The following is a 16,126-nucleotide window of genomic DNA, read 5'->3' on the forward strand; positions in this document are numbered from 1 at the left end:
GCCAACTCTAAACAATATCAATGTATGATGGCCTACCGTGCTGCCAACTCTGAACAATATCAATGTATGATGGCCCACCGTGCTGCCAACTCTAAACAATATCACTTTATGATGGCCTACTGTGCTGCCAACTCCAAACAATATCAATTTATGATGGCCTACTGTGCTGCTAACTCTAAACAAGATCAATGTACGATGGCCTACCGTGCTGCCACCTCCAAACAATATCACTTTATGATGGCCTACCGTGCTGCCAACTCCAAACAATATCACTTTATGATGGCCTACCATGCTGCCAACTCCAAACAATATCAATTTATGATGGCCTACCGTGCTGCCAACTCTAAACATTATCACTTTATGATGGCCTACCATGCTGCCAACTCTAAACAATATCACTTTATGATGGCCTACTGTGCTGCCAACTCTAAACAAATTCAATGTATGATGGCCCACCGTGCTGCCAACTCTAAACAATATCAATGTATGATGGCCTACCGTGCTGCCAACTCTAAACAATATCACTTTATGATGACCTACCGTGCTGCGAACTCTAAACAATATCACTTTATGATGACCTACCGTGCTGCCAACTCCAAACAATATCACTTTATGATGACCTACCGTGCTGCGAACTCTAAACAATATCACTTTACGATGACCTACCGTGCTGCGAACTCTAAACAATATCACTTTATGATGACCTACCGTGCTGCGAACTCTAAACAAATTCAATGTATGATGGCCCACCGTGCTGCCAACTCTAAACAATATCAATGTATGATGGCCTACCGTGATGCCAACTCTAAACAATATCAATGTATGATGGCCCACCGTGCTGCCAACTCTAAACAATATCAATGTATGATGGTCCACCGTGCTGCCAACTCTAAACAATATCAATGTATGATGGCCTACCGTGATGCCAACTCTAAACAATATCAATGTATGATGGCCCACCGTGCTGCCAACTCTAAACAATATCACTTTATGATGGCCTACCGTGCTGCCAACTCTAAACAATATCAATGTATGATGGCCCACCGTGCTGCCAACTCTAAACAATAAAACTTTATGATGGCCTACCGTGCTGCCAACTCTAAACAATATCACTTTATGATGGCCTACCGTGCTGCCAACTCTAAACAATATCACTTTATGATGGCCTACCGTGCTGCCAACTCTAAACAATATCACTTTATGATGGCCTACCGTGCTGCCAACTCTAAACAATATCACTTTATGATGGCCTACCGTGCTGCCAACTCTAAACAATATCACTTTATGATGGCCTACCGTGCTGCCAACTCTAAACAATATCAATGTATGATGGCCCACCGTGCTGCCAACTCTAAACAATATCACTTTATGATGGCCTACCGTGCTGCCAACTCTAAACAATATCACTTTATGATGGCCTACCGTGCTGCCAACTCTAAACAATATCACTTTATGATGGCCTACCGTGCTGCAAACTCTAAACAATATCACTTTACGATGACCTACCGTGCTGCGAACTCTAAACAATATCACTTTATGATGGCCTACTGTGCTGCCAACTCTAAACAAATTCAATGTATGATGGCCTACCGTGCTGCCAACTCTTAACAATATCACTTTATGATGGCCTACCGTGCTGCCAACTGTAAACAATATCAATGTATGATGGCCCACTGTGCTGCCAACTCTAAACAATATCAATGTATGATGGCCTACCGTGCTGCCGACTCTAAACAATATCACTTTATGATGGTCCACCGTGCTGCGAACTCTAAACAATATCACTTTATGATGGCCTACCGTGCTGCCAACTCTAAACAATATCAATGTATGATGGCCCACTGTGCTGCCAACTCTAAACAATATCAATGTATGATGGCCCCCTGTGCTGCCAACTCTAAACAATATCAATGTATGATGGCCTACTGTGCTGCCAACTCTAAACAATATCAATGTATGATGGCCTACCGTGCTGCCGACTCTAAACAATATCACTTTATGATGACCCACTGTGCTGCCAACTCTAAACAATATCAATTTATGATGGCCTACCGTGCTGCCAACTCCAAACAATATCAATGTATGATGGTCCACCGTGCTGCGAACTCTAAACAATATCACTTTATGATGGCCTACCGTGCTGCCAACTCTAAACAATATCAATTTATGATGGCCTACCGTGCTGCGAACTCTAAACAATATCACTTTATGATGGCCTACCGTGCTGCCAACTCTAAACAATATCAATGTATGATGGCCCACCGTGTTGCCAACTCCAAACAATATCACTTTATGATGGCCTACCGTGCTGCCAACTCTAAACAATATCAATGTATGATGGCCTACCGTGCTGCCAACTCTAAACAATATCAATGTATGATGGCCTACCGTGCTGCCAACTCTAAACATTATCAATGTATGATGGCCCACCGTGCTGCCAACTCTAAACAATATCACTTTATGATGGCCTACCGTGCTGCCAACTCTAAACAATATCACTTTATGATGGCCTACCGTGCTGCCAACTCCAAACAATATCAATGTATGATGGCCTACCGTGCTGCGAATTCTAAACAATATCAATTTATGATGACCTACCGTGCTGCCAACTCCAAACAATATCAATGTATGATGGCCCACCGTGCTGCGAACTCTAAACAATATCAATTTATGATGGCCTACCGTGCTGCCAACTCCAAACAATATCACTTTATGATGACCTACCGTGATGCCAACTCTAAACAATATCAATGTATGATGGCCTACCGTGCTGCCAACTCTAAACAATATCAATGTATGATGGCCTACCGTGCTGCCAACTCTAAACAATATCAATGTATGATGGCCTACCGTGCTGCCAACTCTAAACAATATCACTTTATGATGACCTACCGTGCTGCGAACTCTAAACAATATCAATTTATGATGGTCCACAGTGCTGCCAACTCTAAACAATATCAATGTATGATGGCCTACCGTGCTGCCAACTCTGAACAATATCACTTTATGATGTCCTACTGTGCTGCCAACTCCAAACAATATCAATTTATGATGGCCTACCGTGCTGCGAACTCTAAACAATATCAATGTATGATGGCCCACCGTGCTGCCAACTCTAAACAATATCACTTTATGATGGCCTACTGTGCTGCCAACTCCAAACAATATCAATTTATGATGGCCTACTGTGCTGCTAACTCTAAACAAGATCAATGTACGATGGCCTACCGTGCTGCCACCTCCAAACAATATCACTTTATGATGGCCTACCGTGCTGCCAACTCCAAACAATATCACTTTATGATGGCCTACCATGCTGCCAACTCCAAACAATATCAATTTATGATGGCCTACCGTGCTGCCAACTCTAAACATTATCACTTTATGATGGCCTACCATGCTGCCAACTCTAAACAATATCACTTTATGATGGCCTACTGTGCTGCCAACTCCAAACAATATCAATTTATGATGGCCTACCGTGCTGCCAACTCTAAACAATATCAATGTATGATGGCCTACCGTGCTGCTAACTCTAAACAAGATCAATGTACGATGGCCTACCGTGCTGCCACCTCCAAACAATATCACTTTATGATGGCCTACCGTGCTGCCAACTCTAAACAATATCAATTTATGATGGCCTACCGTGCTGCGAACTCTAAACAATATCACTTTACGATGGCCTACCGTGCTGCCAACTCTAAACAATATCAATGTATGATGGCCCACCGTGCTGCCAACTCCAAACAATATCACTTTATGATGGCCTACCGTGCTGCCAACTCTAAACAATATCAATGTATGATGGCCTACCGTGCTGCCAACTCTAAACAATATCAATGTATGATGGCCTACCGTGCTGCCAACTCTAAACAATATCAATGTATGATGGCCCACCGTGCTGCCAACTCTAAACAATATCACTTTATGATGGCCTACCGTGCTGCCAACTCTAAACAATATCACTTTATGATGGCCTACCGTGCTGCCAACTCCAAACAATATCAATGTATGATGGCCTACCGTGCTGCGAATTCTAAACAATATCAATGTATGATGGCCTACCGTGCTGCCAACTCTAAACAATATCAATGTATGATGGCCCACCGTGCTGCCAACTCTAAACAATATCACTTTATGATGGCCTACCGTGCTGCCAACTCTAAACAATATCACTTTATGATGGCCTACCGTGCTGCCAACTCCAAACAATATCAATGTATGATGGCCCACCGTGCTGCGAACTCTAAACAATATCACTTTATGATGACCTACCGTGCTGCGAACTCTAAACAATATCAATTTATGATGGCCTACCGTGCTGCCAACTCTAAACAATATCAATGTATGATGGCCTACCGTGCTGCCAACTCTAAACAATATCACTTTATGATGGTCCACAGTGCTGCCAACTCTAAACAATATCAATTTATGATGGTCCACAGTGCTGCCAACTCTGAACAATATCACTTTATGATGGCCTACTGTGCTTCCAACTCCAAACAATATCAATTTATGATGGCCTACCGTGCTGCGAACTCTAAACAATATCAATGTATGATGGCCCACCGTGCTGCCAACTCTAAACAATATCACTTTATGATGGCCTACTGTGCTGCCAACTCCAAACAATATCAATTTATGATGGCCTACTGTGCTGCTAACTCTAAACAAGATCAATGTACGATGGCCTACCGTGCTGCCACCTCCAAACAATATCACTTTATGATGGCCTACCGTGCTGCCAACTCCAAACAATATCACTTTATGATGGCCTACCATGCTGCCAACTCCAAACAATATCAATTTATGATGGCCTACCGTGCTGCCAACTCTAAACATTATCACTTTATGATGGCCTACCATGCTGCCAACTCTAAACAATATCACTTTATGATGGCCTACTGTGCTGCCAACTCCAAACAATATCAATTTATGATGGCCTACCGTGCTGCCAACTCTAAACAATATCAATTTATGATGGCCTACTGTGCTGCTAACTCTAAACAAGATCAATGTACGATGGCCTACCGTGCTGCCACCTCCAAACAATATCACTTTATGATGGCCTACCGTGCTGCCAACTCCAAACAATATCACTTTATGATGGCCTACCATGCTGCCAACTCTAAACAATATCAATGTATGATGGCCTACCGTGCTGCCAACTCTAAACAATATCACTTTATGATGGCCTACCGTGCTGCCAACTCTAAACAATATCACTTTATGATGGCCTACCATGCTGCCAACTCCAAACAATATCAATGTATGATGGCCTACCGTGCTGCCAACTCTAAACAATATCACTTTATGATGGCCTACAGTGCTGCCAACTCTAAACAATATCACTTTATGATGGCCTACCGTGCTGCCAACTCCAAACAATATCAATGTATGATGGCCTACTGTGCTGCCAACTCTAAACAATATCACTTTATGATGGCCCACCGTGCTGCCAACTCTAAACAATATCTTATTGAGAAGAGTAACCCTTAACCCTCCTGGAACCTATGTGATACAACTATCATGGAAAGCAGTGGTTCGAATCGGTATCATTCATCATCCTATTATAATTCATCATCAATAATCACTGTTTATTTAACGTATAGAACCAATAAAATATCCATCACACCTTTCTTCTGAAGGATGAGATGACAGTGGAATTGATCCATTTTTCTGACTGTAAATACACAAAATGGTGCCCTTGACCATGTATCTGTGTAAGACCGACAACTCAACAAGCGTGAATTAGGATAGTGCAACATGGAAGAAGAAGTAAATGCAAAGTGGTGAATGCACTTTTGGGAGAAGAGCCGCTCAGCAGTTGAGATGGTTTGCTAGTGGCAGAAGTCCCTCTGGCAGCAGATGGAGGACGACACCTCCTGTGCAGGCCTCAAAGACTAGCAAGCAGATGGATTGAGCGAGGCAACTCAACACCATGGACAAATAGTGGTGTTTTGTTTTATTACTGGGTGAATAGCACAGACGTGTCCACTGAACTATAAGGTTAACTGATCCCTTACGGCCACACTGACTGCCCAACAGCAAGGCGGTTGCATTGGTCATGGACTCTGAGCTTGCTTCAAAGACATGGCGATCAAATCAAGCATATGCCACTGCAAAAGGTGAAATTGCTGGGTTCATTTAATTTTAGAACAAATCCTCACTTGCCTCTTGAATAAGTCCTGCAGCGGATTGTCACAGGTCCTTTGCTGTGCTCATATCCTCGCTGCAGCGGTTTTTGCTTATAACAGGCCACGATGAAACAATTGTGACCCTGAAACAGAAGAGAACATGGTGTTAACATTATCCAATAGGACACATGTGAACTCTCTGCTGAGGGTAAACAGCATAGGGGTATTTGTGTTGCACATGTTTCAAAACATGAAAGTATGTGGCTGCATTGTACAGACTCTCCACACAACCCTTTCACTTCATAGTGACAAACTGTGGCTGCACATGCACAGAACACTAATGTGCATGAACAAAGCATAGACATATCAATTATCAAGCACCACCACCCACACAACAAATCAATCAATCTGTCGACTTGTAGAGCGTGACTTGTCACCCGTGGGAGTATCCAGGCGCAGGCAGGGTCCAGGGGCTTAGTTGAAGAGCCAGGTTTTCAGCAGCCTATGGAACTCCTGGAGAGATGGAGAGGATCTGAGGTATAGGGGGAGGCTGTTCCAGGCTTAGGCTGCGAGGCAGGAGAAGGAGCGTCAGTGGACGGGGGGTTTGGCCCAGGACGAGGGAGATAGAGAGGAGGTGTCCAGAGGATTTGCAGAATCTCAGGCGGTGGTTGAGATAGGCGAGTCCGGAGTGGTGTAGGGCTTGAAAGTGAGGGTGAGGAGACTGAACTGGCATCTCTTCTGAACTGGGAGCCAGAGGAGTTTTTAAATGTGGGGTGGTGATGTGGGTGCAACAAGGGATATCAAGGATGAGTCTTGCTGCGGCTTTCTGGATGGTCTGCAGTCTTTGAACTAGGGGAGCCTCCGTACTCACGTAGAGGGTGTTTCCGTAGTCCAGCTGATTGGTGATGAGGGCCTGGGTGATGGTGTGTCATTGCCATCCCAGAAAATTATAAGATCATACGCAAGGACCGTACCGGCCACACAGGAGGAGGAATCGCTATCGTCCATAAGAAATCCATCCACATCTCAACCAGCTCTGACGTCAATCTCGCCAACTCCGAACACCTTCACTTCCAGATCCACACCGACCCCAATACCACACTCAGAGGCACCCTCCTTTACAGGCCACCAGGTCCCCGCGCACAATTTAGTGAGGACATCTCGGACTTCATCACTCCACACGCGCTCCCCTCCAAAGATTACATCCTTCTGGGAGACCTCAATTTTCACCTTGAAAATAACAACGACCGCAACTCCACCACCCTTTTGGACAACCTCGCCAACCTCGGACTTAAACAACTGGTCACTTCCCCCACCCACATCGCAGGTCACACTCTCGACCCGATCTTCACCTCCAGCAACCATGTCTCCTTTAGCCACACTACGGCTCCCCTCTGGACTGACCACAGCTGCGTTCACTTTACCTACAACAAGCCCAAACCCAACAACCACCCCCAACCAACTCTGCAAAGAAACTGGAACAAAATCACCATCGACCAGATCTCCTCATCGCTTCTTCTAAACCCCCCAGCCCACTCCTCAAACCCCGACCAAGCCGCCACCAACCTCACCCTATGGTTATCCAACAGCGCCGACATCCTAGCACCACTGAAAAAACGACAAAGCAAACTTGGCAGCAAGAAGGCCTCATGGTTCAACGATGATCTTAAGAAATCCAAGAAACTCTGCCGCTCCCTTGAGAAGGCCTGGAAAAAAGACCCAACCACCAACACCAAGGACGCCCTCAAAAACGCCACCCGCATACACCACCAACTGATCCGAAAGGCCAAGAAAACCGCCTTCAAGGACCGACTAGATAACAACGCCCACAACAGCAAGGAACTTTTCAACATCGTCAAGGAATTTACCAATCCCTCGGCCAACTCTAACGACATCACCCCCTCTCAAGTCCTCTGCGACTCCCTAGCTTCATTCTTCCACAACAAAATTGCAGACATCCACAACAGCTTTGACGACCAACCCGGAGACCAACACGCCCAACCATCTGCTGGACCTTCACCCCCCTCGAACATCCTTAATGACTGGAACCCAATCTCCACTGAGGACACCATCCGCCTGATGAACTCCATCCACTCAGGATCCCCCACAGACCCATGCCCTCACCACATCTTCAACAAAGCAGACTCCATCATAGCACCGCACCTCCGAGACGTCATCAACTGCTCCTTCAACTCCGCCACCTTCCCGGAAAGCTGGAAACACGCTGAACTCAGCGCCCTTCTGAAAAAACCCACAGCGGACCCCACCGAACTCAAAAATTACCGCCCCATTTCGCTCCTTCCATTCCCGGCCAAAGTCATCGAGAAAGCTGTCAACAACCAGCTCGCCGCCTTCCTCGAAGCCAACAAATCCCTCGACTCCTCACAGTCCGGCTTCCGAGCTAAACACAGCACTGAGACCGCCCTCATCGCAGCAACAGACGACATTCGAACTCTACTGGACAATGGAGACACAGTCGCCCTCATCCTCCTCGACCTCTCCGCAGCCTTCGACACAGTCTGCCATAGCACCCTTCTACAGCGCCTCAGAAACATCGGAATCCAAGGAAAAGCACTAGAATGGATCACCTCGTTCCTCACCGGAAGAACCCAGAGAGTCCGCCTTCCACCATTCAAGTCAGAGGCCACTGAAGTCATCTGCGGCGTACCACAAGGATCTTCACTCAGCCCCACCCTTTTCAACGTATACATGAGCCCCCTCGCGGCCATCGCCCGCCAACACAACCTTAACATCATCTCCTACGCGGATGACACTCAACTGATCCTATCACTCACTAATGACCCTAGCACCGCCAAAACTAACCTACACGAAGGTATGAAAGAAGTAGCCGGATGGATGAGACACAGCCGTCTGAAACTGAACTCAGATAAAACAGAAGTCCTCATCTTAGGTACCTCCCCCTCCGCATGGGACGACTCTTGGTGGCCAGAAGCCCTTGGAAAAGCACCCATCCCGACAGACCACGCACGGAACCTGGGCGTCATCCTGGATTCCTCACTTTCAATGAACAGACAAGTCAACGCCGTCTCCTCATCCTGCTTCAACATTCTTCGCATGCTCAAAAAAACATTTCGTTGGATCCCCACCGAAACTAGGAAAACGGTCACCCACGCTCTGGTCACGAGCCGACTGGACTATGGAAACACCCTCTACGCCGGTACTACCGCTAAACTCCAGAAAAAACTCCAACGAATCCAGAACGCTTCAGCCAGGCTCATATTAGACATCCCGCGCAACGAACACATCTCTGGTCACCTGAAAAACCTCCACTGGCTCCCCGTCAATAAGAGGATCACTTTCCGGCTCCTAACCCACGCACACAAAGCACTCTACGAAATCGGACCAGAATGCCTCAACGCAAGACTGTCCTTCTACACCCCCTCACGCCAGCTACGATCATCCAACCAAGCCCTGGCCACTGTACCTCGCATCAACAAAACCACCATGGGAGGTAGATCCTTTTCCTACCTGGCAGCTAAAACTTGGAACTCACTTCCCACTCACCTTCGCCTTACTCAGAACCACCTAGCATTCAGAAAGCAACTTAAAACGTGGATATTTGACCAGTAATTCCCCTCCCCTCTTCAAGCGCCTTGAGACCCTCTGGATATGTAGCGCGCTATATAAATTTTCTGACTTGACTTGACTTGACTTGACTCTTGCGTTTTGGGGAAGTCACATGAAAATGATGAGGAACAGGAGAGTGACACTGCATTGACTTGGTGCCTCATGGCGAGTTTGCGGTCTAGGATGATACCGAGGCTCCTGGCGTGCTCAGCTCTGCACCAACACACACATCTTTCCTACGACAAGATGCGGATGCACAAAGACAGAACTCTGATGACACATCCACCGCTTGAAAATACAACCTAGTGGCTACTGTCACACCCAACATTAAATGCCCCCGTTAGCTGACTACCATACATTGTTGTACATCTACTTGGCAAAGTGGTCATGTACCGAACTAGAATATACATAGACCTGCTCAATACGGCCACCCAGAGCCTCTCTTCAGTCCTTTAACTAACTACCACTGGCGCAATCAAGCAGCGGCACTTTTTTTCCCTACTGACAACATATCTCCATTATCCAACCAGGCTACATTCTACTCCAAGGATTTGTAAAGCGGAGCAACCACCCAGACTCCGCTCTGCGGTCGTAAATGCTGAATCATTTGTAACGTCACCCTTAGACTACTGAATGTGCTGTGATGCCATGGTACTGCCCAACTGTGCACTACAGAAGTACCCCTCAGAGATTAACAGTGAAGGGTAGACAGGCTCCCTAAAGACCCAATGCTCAGCACCACCGCTAAGTAGGAGCACCCAAGGGTGCGGAGTTAGCCAGGTTGTGTGATGGCCGCTCTATAGAGAGGCTCCGCTGGCTGGGCCCCTTATCTTTTTTTGATAAGGTAAAGATATACCCAGACTGGACCCAGTCGGGTACCCTGTGTGGAGGATGGGGTGAAAGGCTGGCAACTACGGATATGTAGAATGGCAGATGCCACTGTCTGAGAGGTAAGACTTCTTGTGGGTTTTGGCCTATGGACAATAATAATAATAATAATAATACAGAAACTTGTTGAGCGCGAACAGCTACCTCTGGAGAGGTGTCCCGGCGCTAGCGAGTCCTACAACATGAGTGGGTAGTCAGGAGGGAGAACAGGATTATTGCATAAAAAGCCAAGTTTTTAGGAGTTTCCTAAAGCTGGCTTCTGACGTGGCGGATTGGATGGCAGGGGGCAGGGTATTCCAGAGTTTTGCCGTGCCGGCCGAGAAGGACCTGCCTCCAAGTCTAGCTTTCCTCACGCGCAGTACAGTTAGCTTGAGCAGGGAGTTTGAGCGCAGCTCTCGTTTTTGGTGGTAACGGGGGAGTCGGAGTTTAAGATAATTGGGACACGTGCCTTTTAGCGCTCTGAAGGCCAGGGTAAGCACTTTGAACTTAATTCTGCTTGCCACTGGTAGCCAATGCAGCTCGTGCAGATGCGGAGAGATGTGCTGCCTAAAAGGGACACGATTTATCAATCTCGCAGCCGCATTCTGCACGATCTGTAAGCGATGCACCGCGTATTTAGGTAGACCAAGATAGAGGCCATTAGAATAGTCGAGTCGAGAAGTGATTGTAGCGTGAACAACCGTTTTACGACACTCGACTGGTAGCAGAGGCAAAAATTTCCGCAGATTTTTAAGTTTATGCAGGCAGCCAGCAGTGAGCTGTTGTATATGTGGTAAGAAAGACAAGTTCTCATCCCATTTTACTCCTAGATTTTTTGCAAGGGTGCCAGGAGATGGGGCAGGGCCCATTTCAGTTGGCCACCACAGATCCGGAGGGGGATGTTTGAGATTTCCGAAGAATAACACCTCAGTTTTGCTCGCATTCATTTTGAGCTTATTAGTGTTCATCCATTTGGCCACGTCTTGAAGACAGCCCCTGATTTTGCTGAAGGCTGCCTCAGACGTGTCTGCATATGGGAAGACTAATTGAGTGTCGTCCGCATAGGATATTGCCTTGACCCCCCATTTGGCAGTCAAGGTGAAAAGCGGGGCCAAATAGACATTAAACAACAGGGGGCTGAGTGCCGACCCCTGTGGGACGCCACACCACAGCTTTTTTGGTCCAGAAGAGAAGGGGCCCAAGGCCACTTTCTGGAAGCGATTAGTGAGGTAGGAGAGTAGCCAGTTGAGTGCTTTGTCACCAAGGCCTATGTCCTTAAGTCGGGTCAGCAGTCTGCTGTGATCTACAGTATCGAAAGCAGCTGATAGATCCAGGAGCACCAGCATAGCTGATGCCCCTGAATCTAAGGACCACCTGATAGACTCGGCAACCTCAATGAGGGCCGTCTCGGTGCTGAAGCCGGCCCTAAAGCCAGACTGAGTTTCATGTAGGGCGCCGCTTTCTTCAATAAAATTATTTAGCTGCCGTTGGATCATTTTTTCAAGCATTTTGCCGGGGGCTGCAAAGGAGAGAAATGGGTCTGAGATTGCTCAGGTCCTCCGGTGCGCCTTGGGGGGTTTTTTTCAGCAGAAGAAGTGTGGCCTGTTTCCAGCAGTCCGGAAACGTGCCCGTTGCAATGGACGTGTTCCATATGTGTAAGAGGGGAACTGCGATTGCTTCAGACATTAGTTTCCACAGTTTAGGTGGACAAGGATCATCCGGGGCTCCCGATTTACTTTTTTGTATTTCTTTTACTGCCTCAGAAAGGGTGATAGGCTGAAATTGATTTAAGGGGGCAGTGGGGCACTCATAAGTTCTCAACACATCCATTAATGTCGGCTCGGGGTCCGTAAAAGTATCATAGACTTTTAAAATGTTGGTGTAAAAAAAGTCTGATATGGATTCGCAGAGTCTTTCCGATGGGATAATATCCGTCTCGATAACTCTAGGCTTGAAGAATGATTGAACAATCTTAAAAACTTCTTTACTCGATTGTTCCGCCTGTAAAATGGTGGCCTCAAAGAAGTTTTTCTTAGCTTTTTTGATGGCTAAGTGTAGAGCATGCAAAGCTTTTTTAGAACTGGTTTTGGCTGAATCGCTATAGTTTGCTCGCCAGAGGCGCTCCAGTTTTTTACATTTACTTTTTTCGGCCATGAGTTCAGGGGTGAACCACGGTGCAGAGGGGGATTCTCTGCGTGAGGTAGCAGTACTGGCCGGCGCTATAGAGTCCACTACTTTGCTTATCCACAAGTTCAGAGATGCAGCGTCGGAGTTAACATCCGAGGTAAGGGGTAGGGGGTTTGCACGAAGTGCTGGACACAGTATGTCCGCTGTTAGATTGTCCCATTTTCTCCGCACATAGGATCGTTTACCTGTGATCCGAGAATGGGGGGGGGATTGAGATGGCCATGGTGATTAAGTAGTGGTCCGTCCAGAGCAGTGGTAGCGGAGAAATGGCTGTTGTGCACAGTATGTTGGAAAAGAAAAGATCCAGCGTATGCCCCGCCCGGTGCGTAGGGCCTGCAATAGCTTGAATTAGATTGGCCGAGTGCAGGGTAGAGATAAGAGGAGAGGCCTGTGAACAGTCAGGATTGTCGGCGTGAAGATTAAAATCGCTGGCTATGATGTAATAGGAGTGGTCTAGAGAGTTAAGGACTATAAAGTCAATAAGCTCATGCAGGGCTGATGCCGGACAGTCCGGGGGTCTGTAAATAACTAGGCCTGTAAGAGACAGTTGGGGGGTAATTTGGAGGCAGAAACGTAGCCCCTCAATGCTGGGGAGTGTAGTGGGAGTGGAAGACAACAATGTGTATTTCTCGTTGTAGATGAAAGCCACTCCCCCACCTCTTCGGCCCTCCTTTCTATTGGAAAAACTCATTTTAAAGCCTGGCGGGATTGCTAGCGAAATGGATGCTATGTTGTCTTCATTGAGCCATGTCTCTATAAGGCACAAGGCGTCCCATTGTGAATCCGTTATGAGCAAGCATAAATCATCAGCATGCTTGGGAAGAGATCTGCAATTAAGTAGTCCGATCCTAAGCTGGGTGGAGGAGGTGTTACGAGATGGTTTACTAGCTATTTTGAGAAGAGATGTTGTTTGAGAAGAGACAATGCCTAAAGACTTTTGGCAGCGTGGGCAGTGGGGAGGGAGATTCAGAGTCATCGGATTGTGCTCAGGCGACTGACAGATAGTGGCAGCATTGAGTGACCGGAGCTCTGCACTGGACCAGACTATCCTTTGTTTGTGTGCGTGGGCACGGACAGCATGACTGGCGCTGGTCGCAGGCCGGTCGCGGACGGGCGCAGACGGGCTTGCGTTAGGCGCGCCTTCGGCGCGCAAACGGCGCTCCCGCTGCGCTCGTCCGCTGCGCTTCTTCCAGTGGCACATTTTGTAGTGTGGGGAGGCGGGGGGCGTGGCCAGAGAGGGGGCGTGGCCTCGTTGCACGCCGTCAATGGCGGCGGCCAGAGGGCGTTTTGACAAAGTGAGGGAGGCGCTGCTGGTAATCAGCAGGCTCCCGAGGCAATGTGAAGAAGGTCTGAGGTAGGAGGATTCAAATAAAACACACAGTTATTCAGCACACTCAAAGGTTAAAAAGTTTTTAAACGATCAGAAAATGCAGCTCCCGGCTATCCGCCTCAGGAGTAGGATGCTTTACAAATGCGCTCGCATTCAGCGCTTTTCTACTCGGCGGGGGGGCGTTGCCAGAGAGGGGGCGTGGCCTCGTTGCACGCCGTCAATGGCGGCGGCCAGAGGGCGTTTTGACAAAGTGAGGGAGGCGCTGCTGGTAATCAGCAGGCTCCCGAGGCAATGTGAAGAAGGTCTGAGGTAGGAGGATTCAAATAAAACACACAGTTATTCAGCACACTCAAAGGTTAAAAAGTTTTAAAAACGATCAGAAAATGCAGCTCCCGGCTATCCGCCTCAGAAGTAGGATGCTTTACAAATGCGCTCACATTCAGCGCTTTTCTACTCGGCGGGGGGGCGTGGCCAGAGAGGGGGCGTGGCCTCGTTGCACGCCGTCAATGGCGGCGGCCAGAGGGCGTTTTGACAAAGTGAGGGAGGCGCTGCTGGTAATCAGCAGGCTCCCGAGGCAATGTGAAGAAGGTCTGAGGTAGGAGGATTCAAATAAAACACACAGTTATTCAGCACACTCAAAGGTTAAAAAGTTTTAAAAACGATCAGAAAATGCAGCTCCCGGCTATCCGCCTCAGGAGTAGGATGCTTTGCTATGCATAGAATTTATCATTGTGATCATCGTACCAGAGCAGACGGTTTGTGTGGACCCTGCGTATCCGAGGCACGCGTTTCCAGTACTACTGATTGATTCAGATGAGCACCATGTGACGGGACGGTCGAGGACCCGTGCCCTCGTCATCACCGTTTAATAAGAGCCATTGCCCTGCCCATACACGAGGCAATACATTGATAAAATCTATGCATCGGCTGAAGGCTAAAACCCACAAGAAGTCTTGCCTCTCAGACAGTGGCATTTGCCATGCTACATATCCGTAGTTGCCAGCCTTTCACCCCATCCTCCACACAGGGTACCCGGCTGTGTCCAGTGTGGGTATATCTTTACCTTTTCTTCTCACTCGACCGGTGTCTTCAATCTTTTTTCACGTGGGTGCGCGACTCTATAATTTCAGATGTCCCTATATCTATAGGTCCTGAAGAGACCCTGTATCTTATGAAGGGTCAAAATGCTGTCGACAAATGTACAAAGTGAATCATTTTATCAGCTCTGATTATTGTATACAGTGGCTGTAAATATTGTGAATTCATATGGTTGTTTTTTTAAAATGATGGAAACCAAACTCCATATGTCACAAACCCACTAGTCTGTCTTTTTGGTTCCATTCACACTGGGGACACTAAGTACTGCTTTATCATATGTTTTTGCTTTTTGTATATACTTATACACTCTAAATCAAATATAAAATATTGATTGTGAATATTAAACTGAAGTGTACTCTGTCTCCTTTCCTGCTGACATCTGTATGACCCACAACCATTGTGATTGTGAATTATAGTATTAATAAAAACAAGTACTTTCCCACAAGAACTACGGGGAGAACTGACATGGCTGGAGCATGAAATTAGAGACCTCGAATAAATGATCCCATGTTATCAGACTAGCAACTATTGAGGTAAACTCTGAATATGAGGAGCCTGCCCAGCGGGATGTGCATTACCTAGGAAGGGACTGTGAATCCCAGCAAATTTCCCACAGCCTAAAAAATAAATGCTGTCTGTGACTTTGTGTTTTGCGACGTGTTCTTATTTCCATGGGCATGGATTCTGCATGTCATCTTTATATAAAAGAGAGTACCCTCTCGCAAACATAAAGAACAGGGTCTAAAAAACAAAAATACAACATCTATATCCGCTCCGCATACTACACCTTCAGTTCTCACTTTGAGTACTCTCCGTATCCAACTAGACATTATCAATCACCTATACTGTATACTACAAACAACACATTTATAAATCCTGTCACTGCCTCAGGTCGCCTCAAAAGCCCCCTCAATAT

The 16,126-nt window shown here is 47.0% G+C and overlaps 1 protein-coding gene across 1 annotated transcript in view; it reads right to left on the reverse strand.

Annotated features, from left to right (window-relative positions):
- The window catches only part of LOC144770953 (uncharacterized), a 258,117-nt gene that overhangs the window by 240,666 nt on the left and 1,325 nt on the right, over positions 1-16,126 (reverse strand). Inside the window, exon 2 of the mRNA XM_078655791.1 lies at positions 6,178-6,283. The gene's annotated coding sequence lies outside the window, so the exon portion shown is untranslated. The remainder of the gene's footprint in view (positions 1-6,177; positions 6,284-16,126) is intronic.

Source organism: Lissotriton helveticus, chromosome 7 (genome assembly GCF_964261635.1).
Source record: "Lissotriton helveticus chromosome 7, aLisHel1.1, whole genome shotgun sequence".
NCBI classification, from domain to species: Eukaryota; Metazoa; Chordata; class Amphibia; order Caudata; family Salamandridae; genus Lissotriton; species Lissotriton helveticus.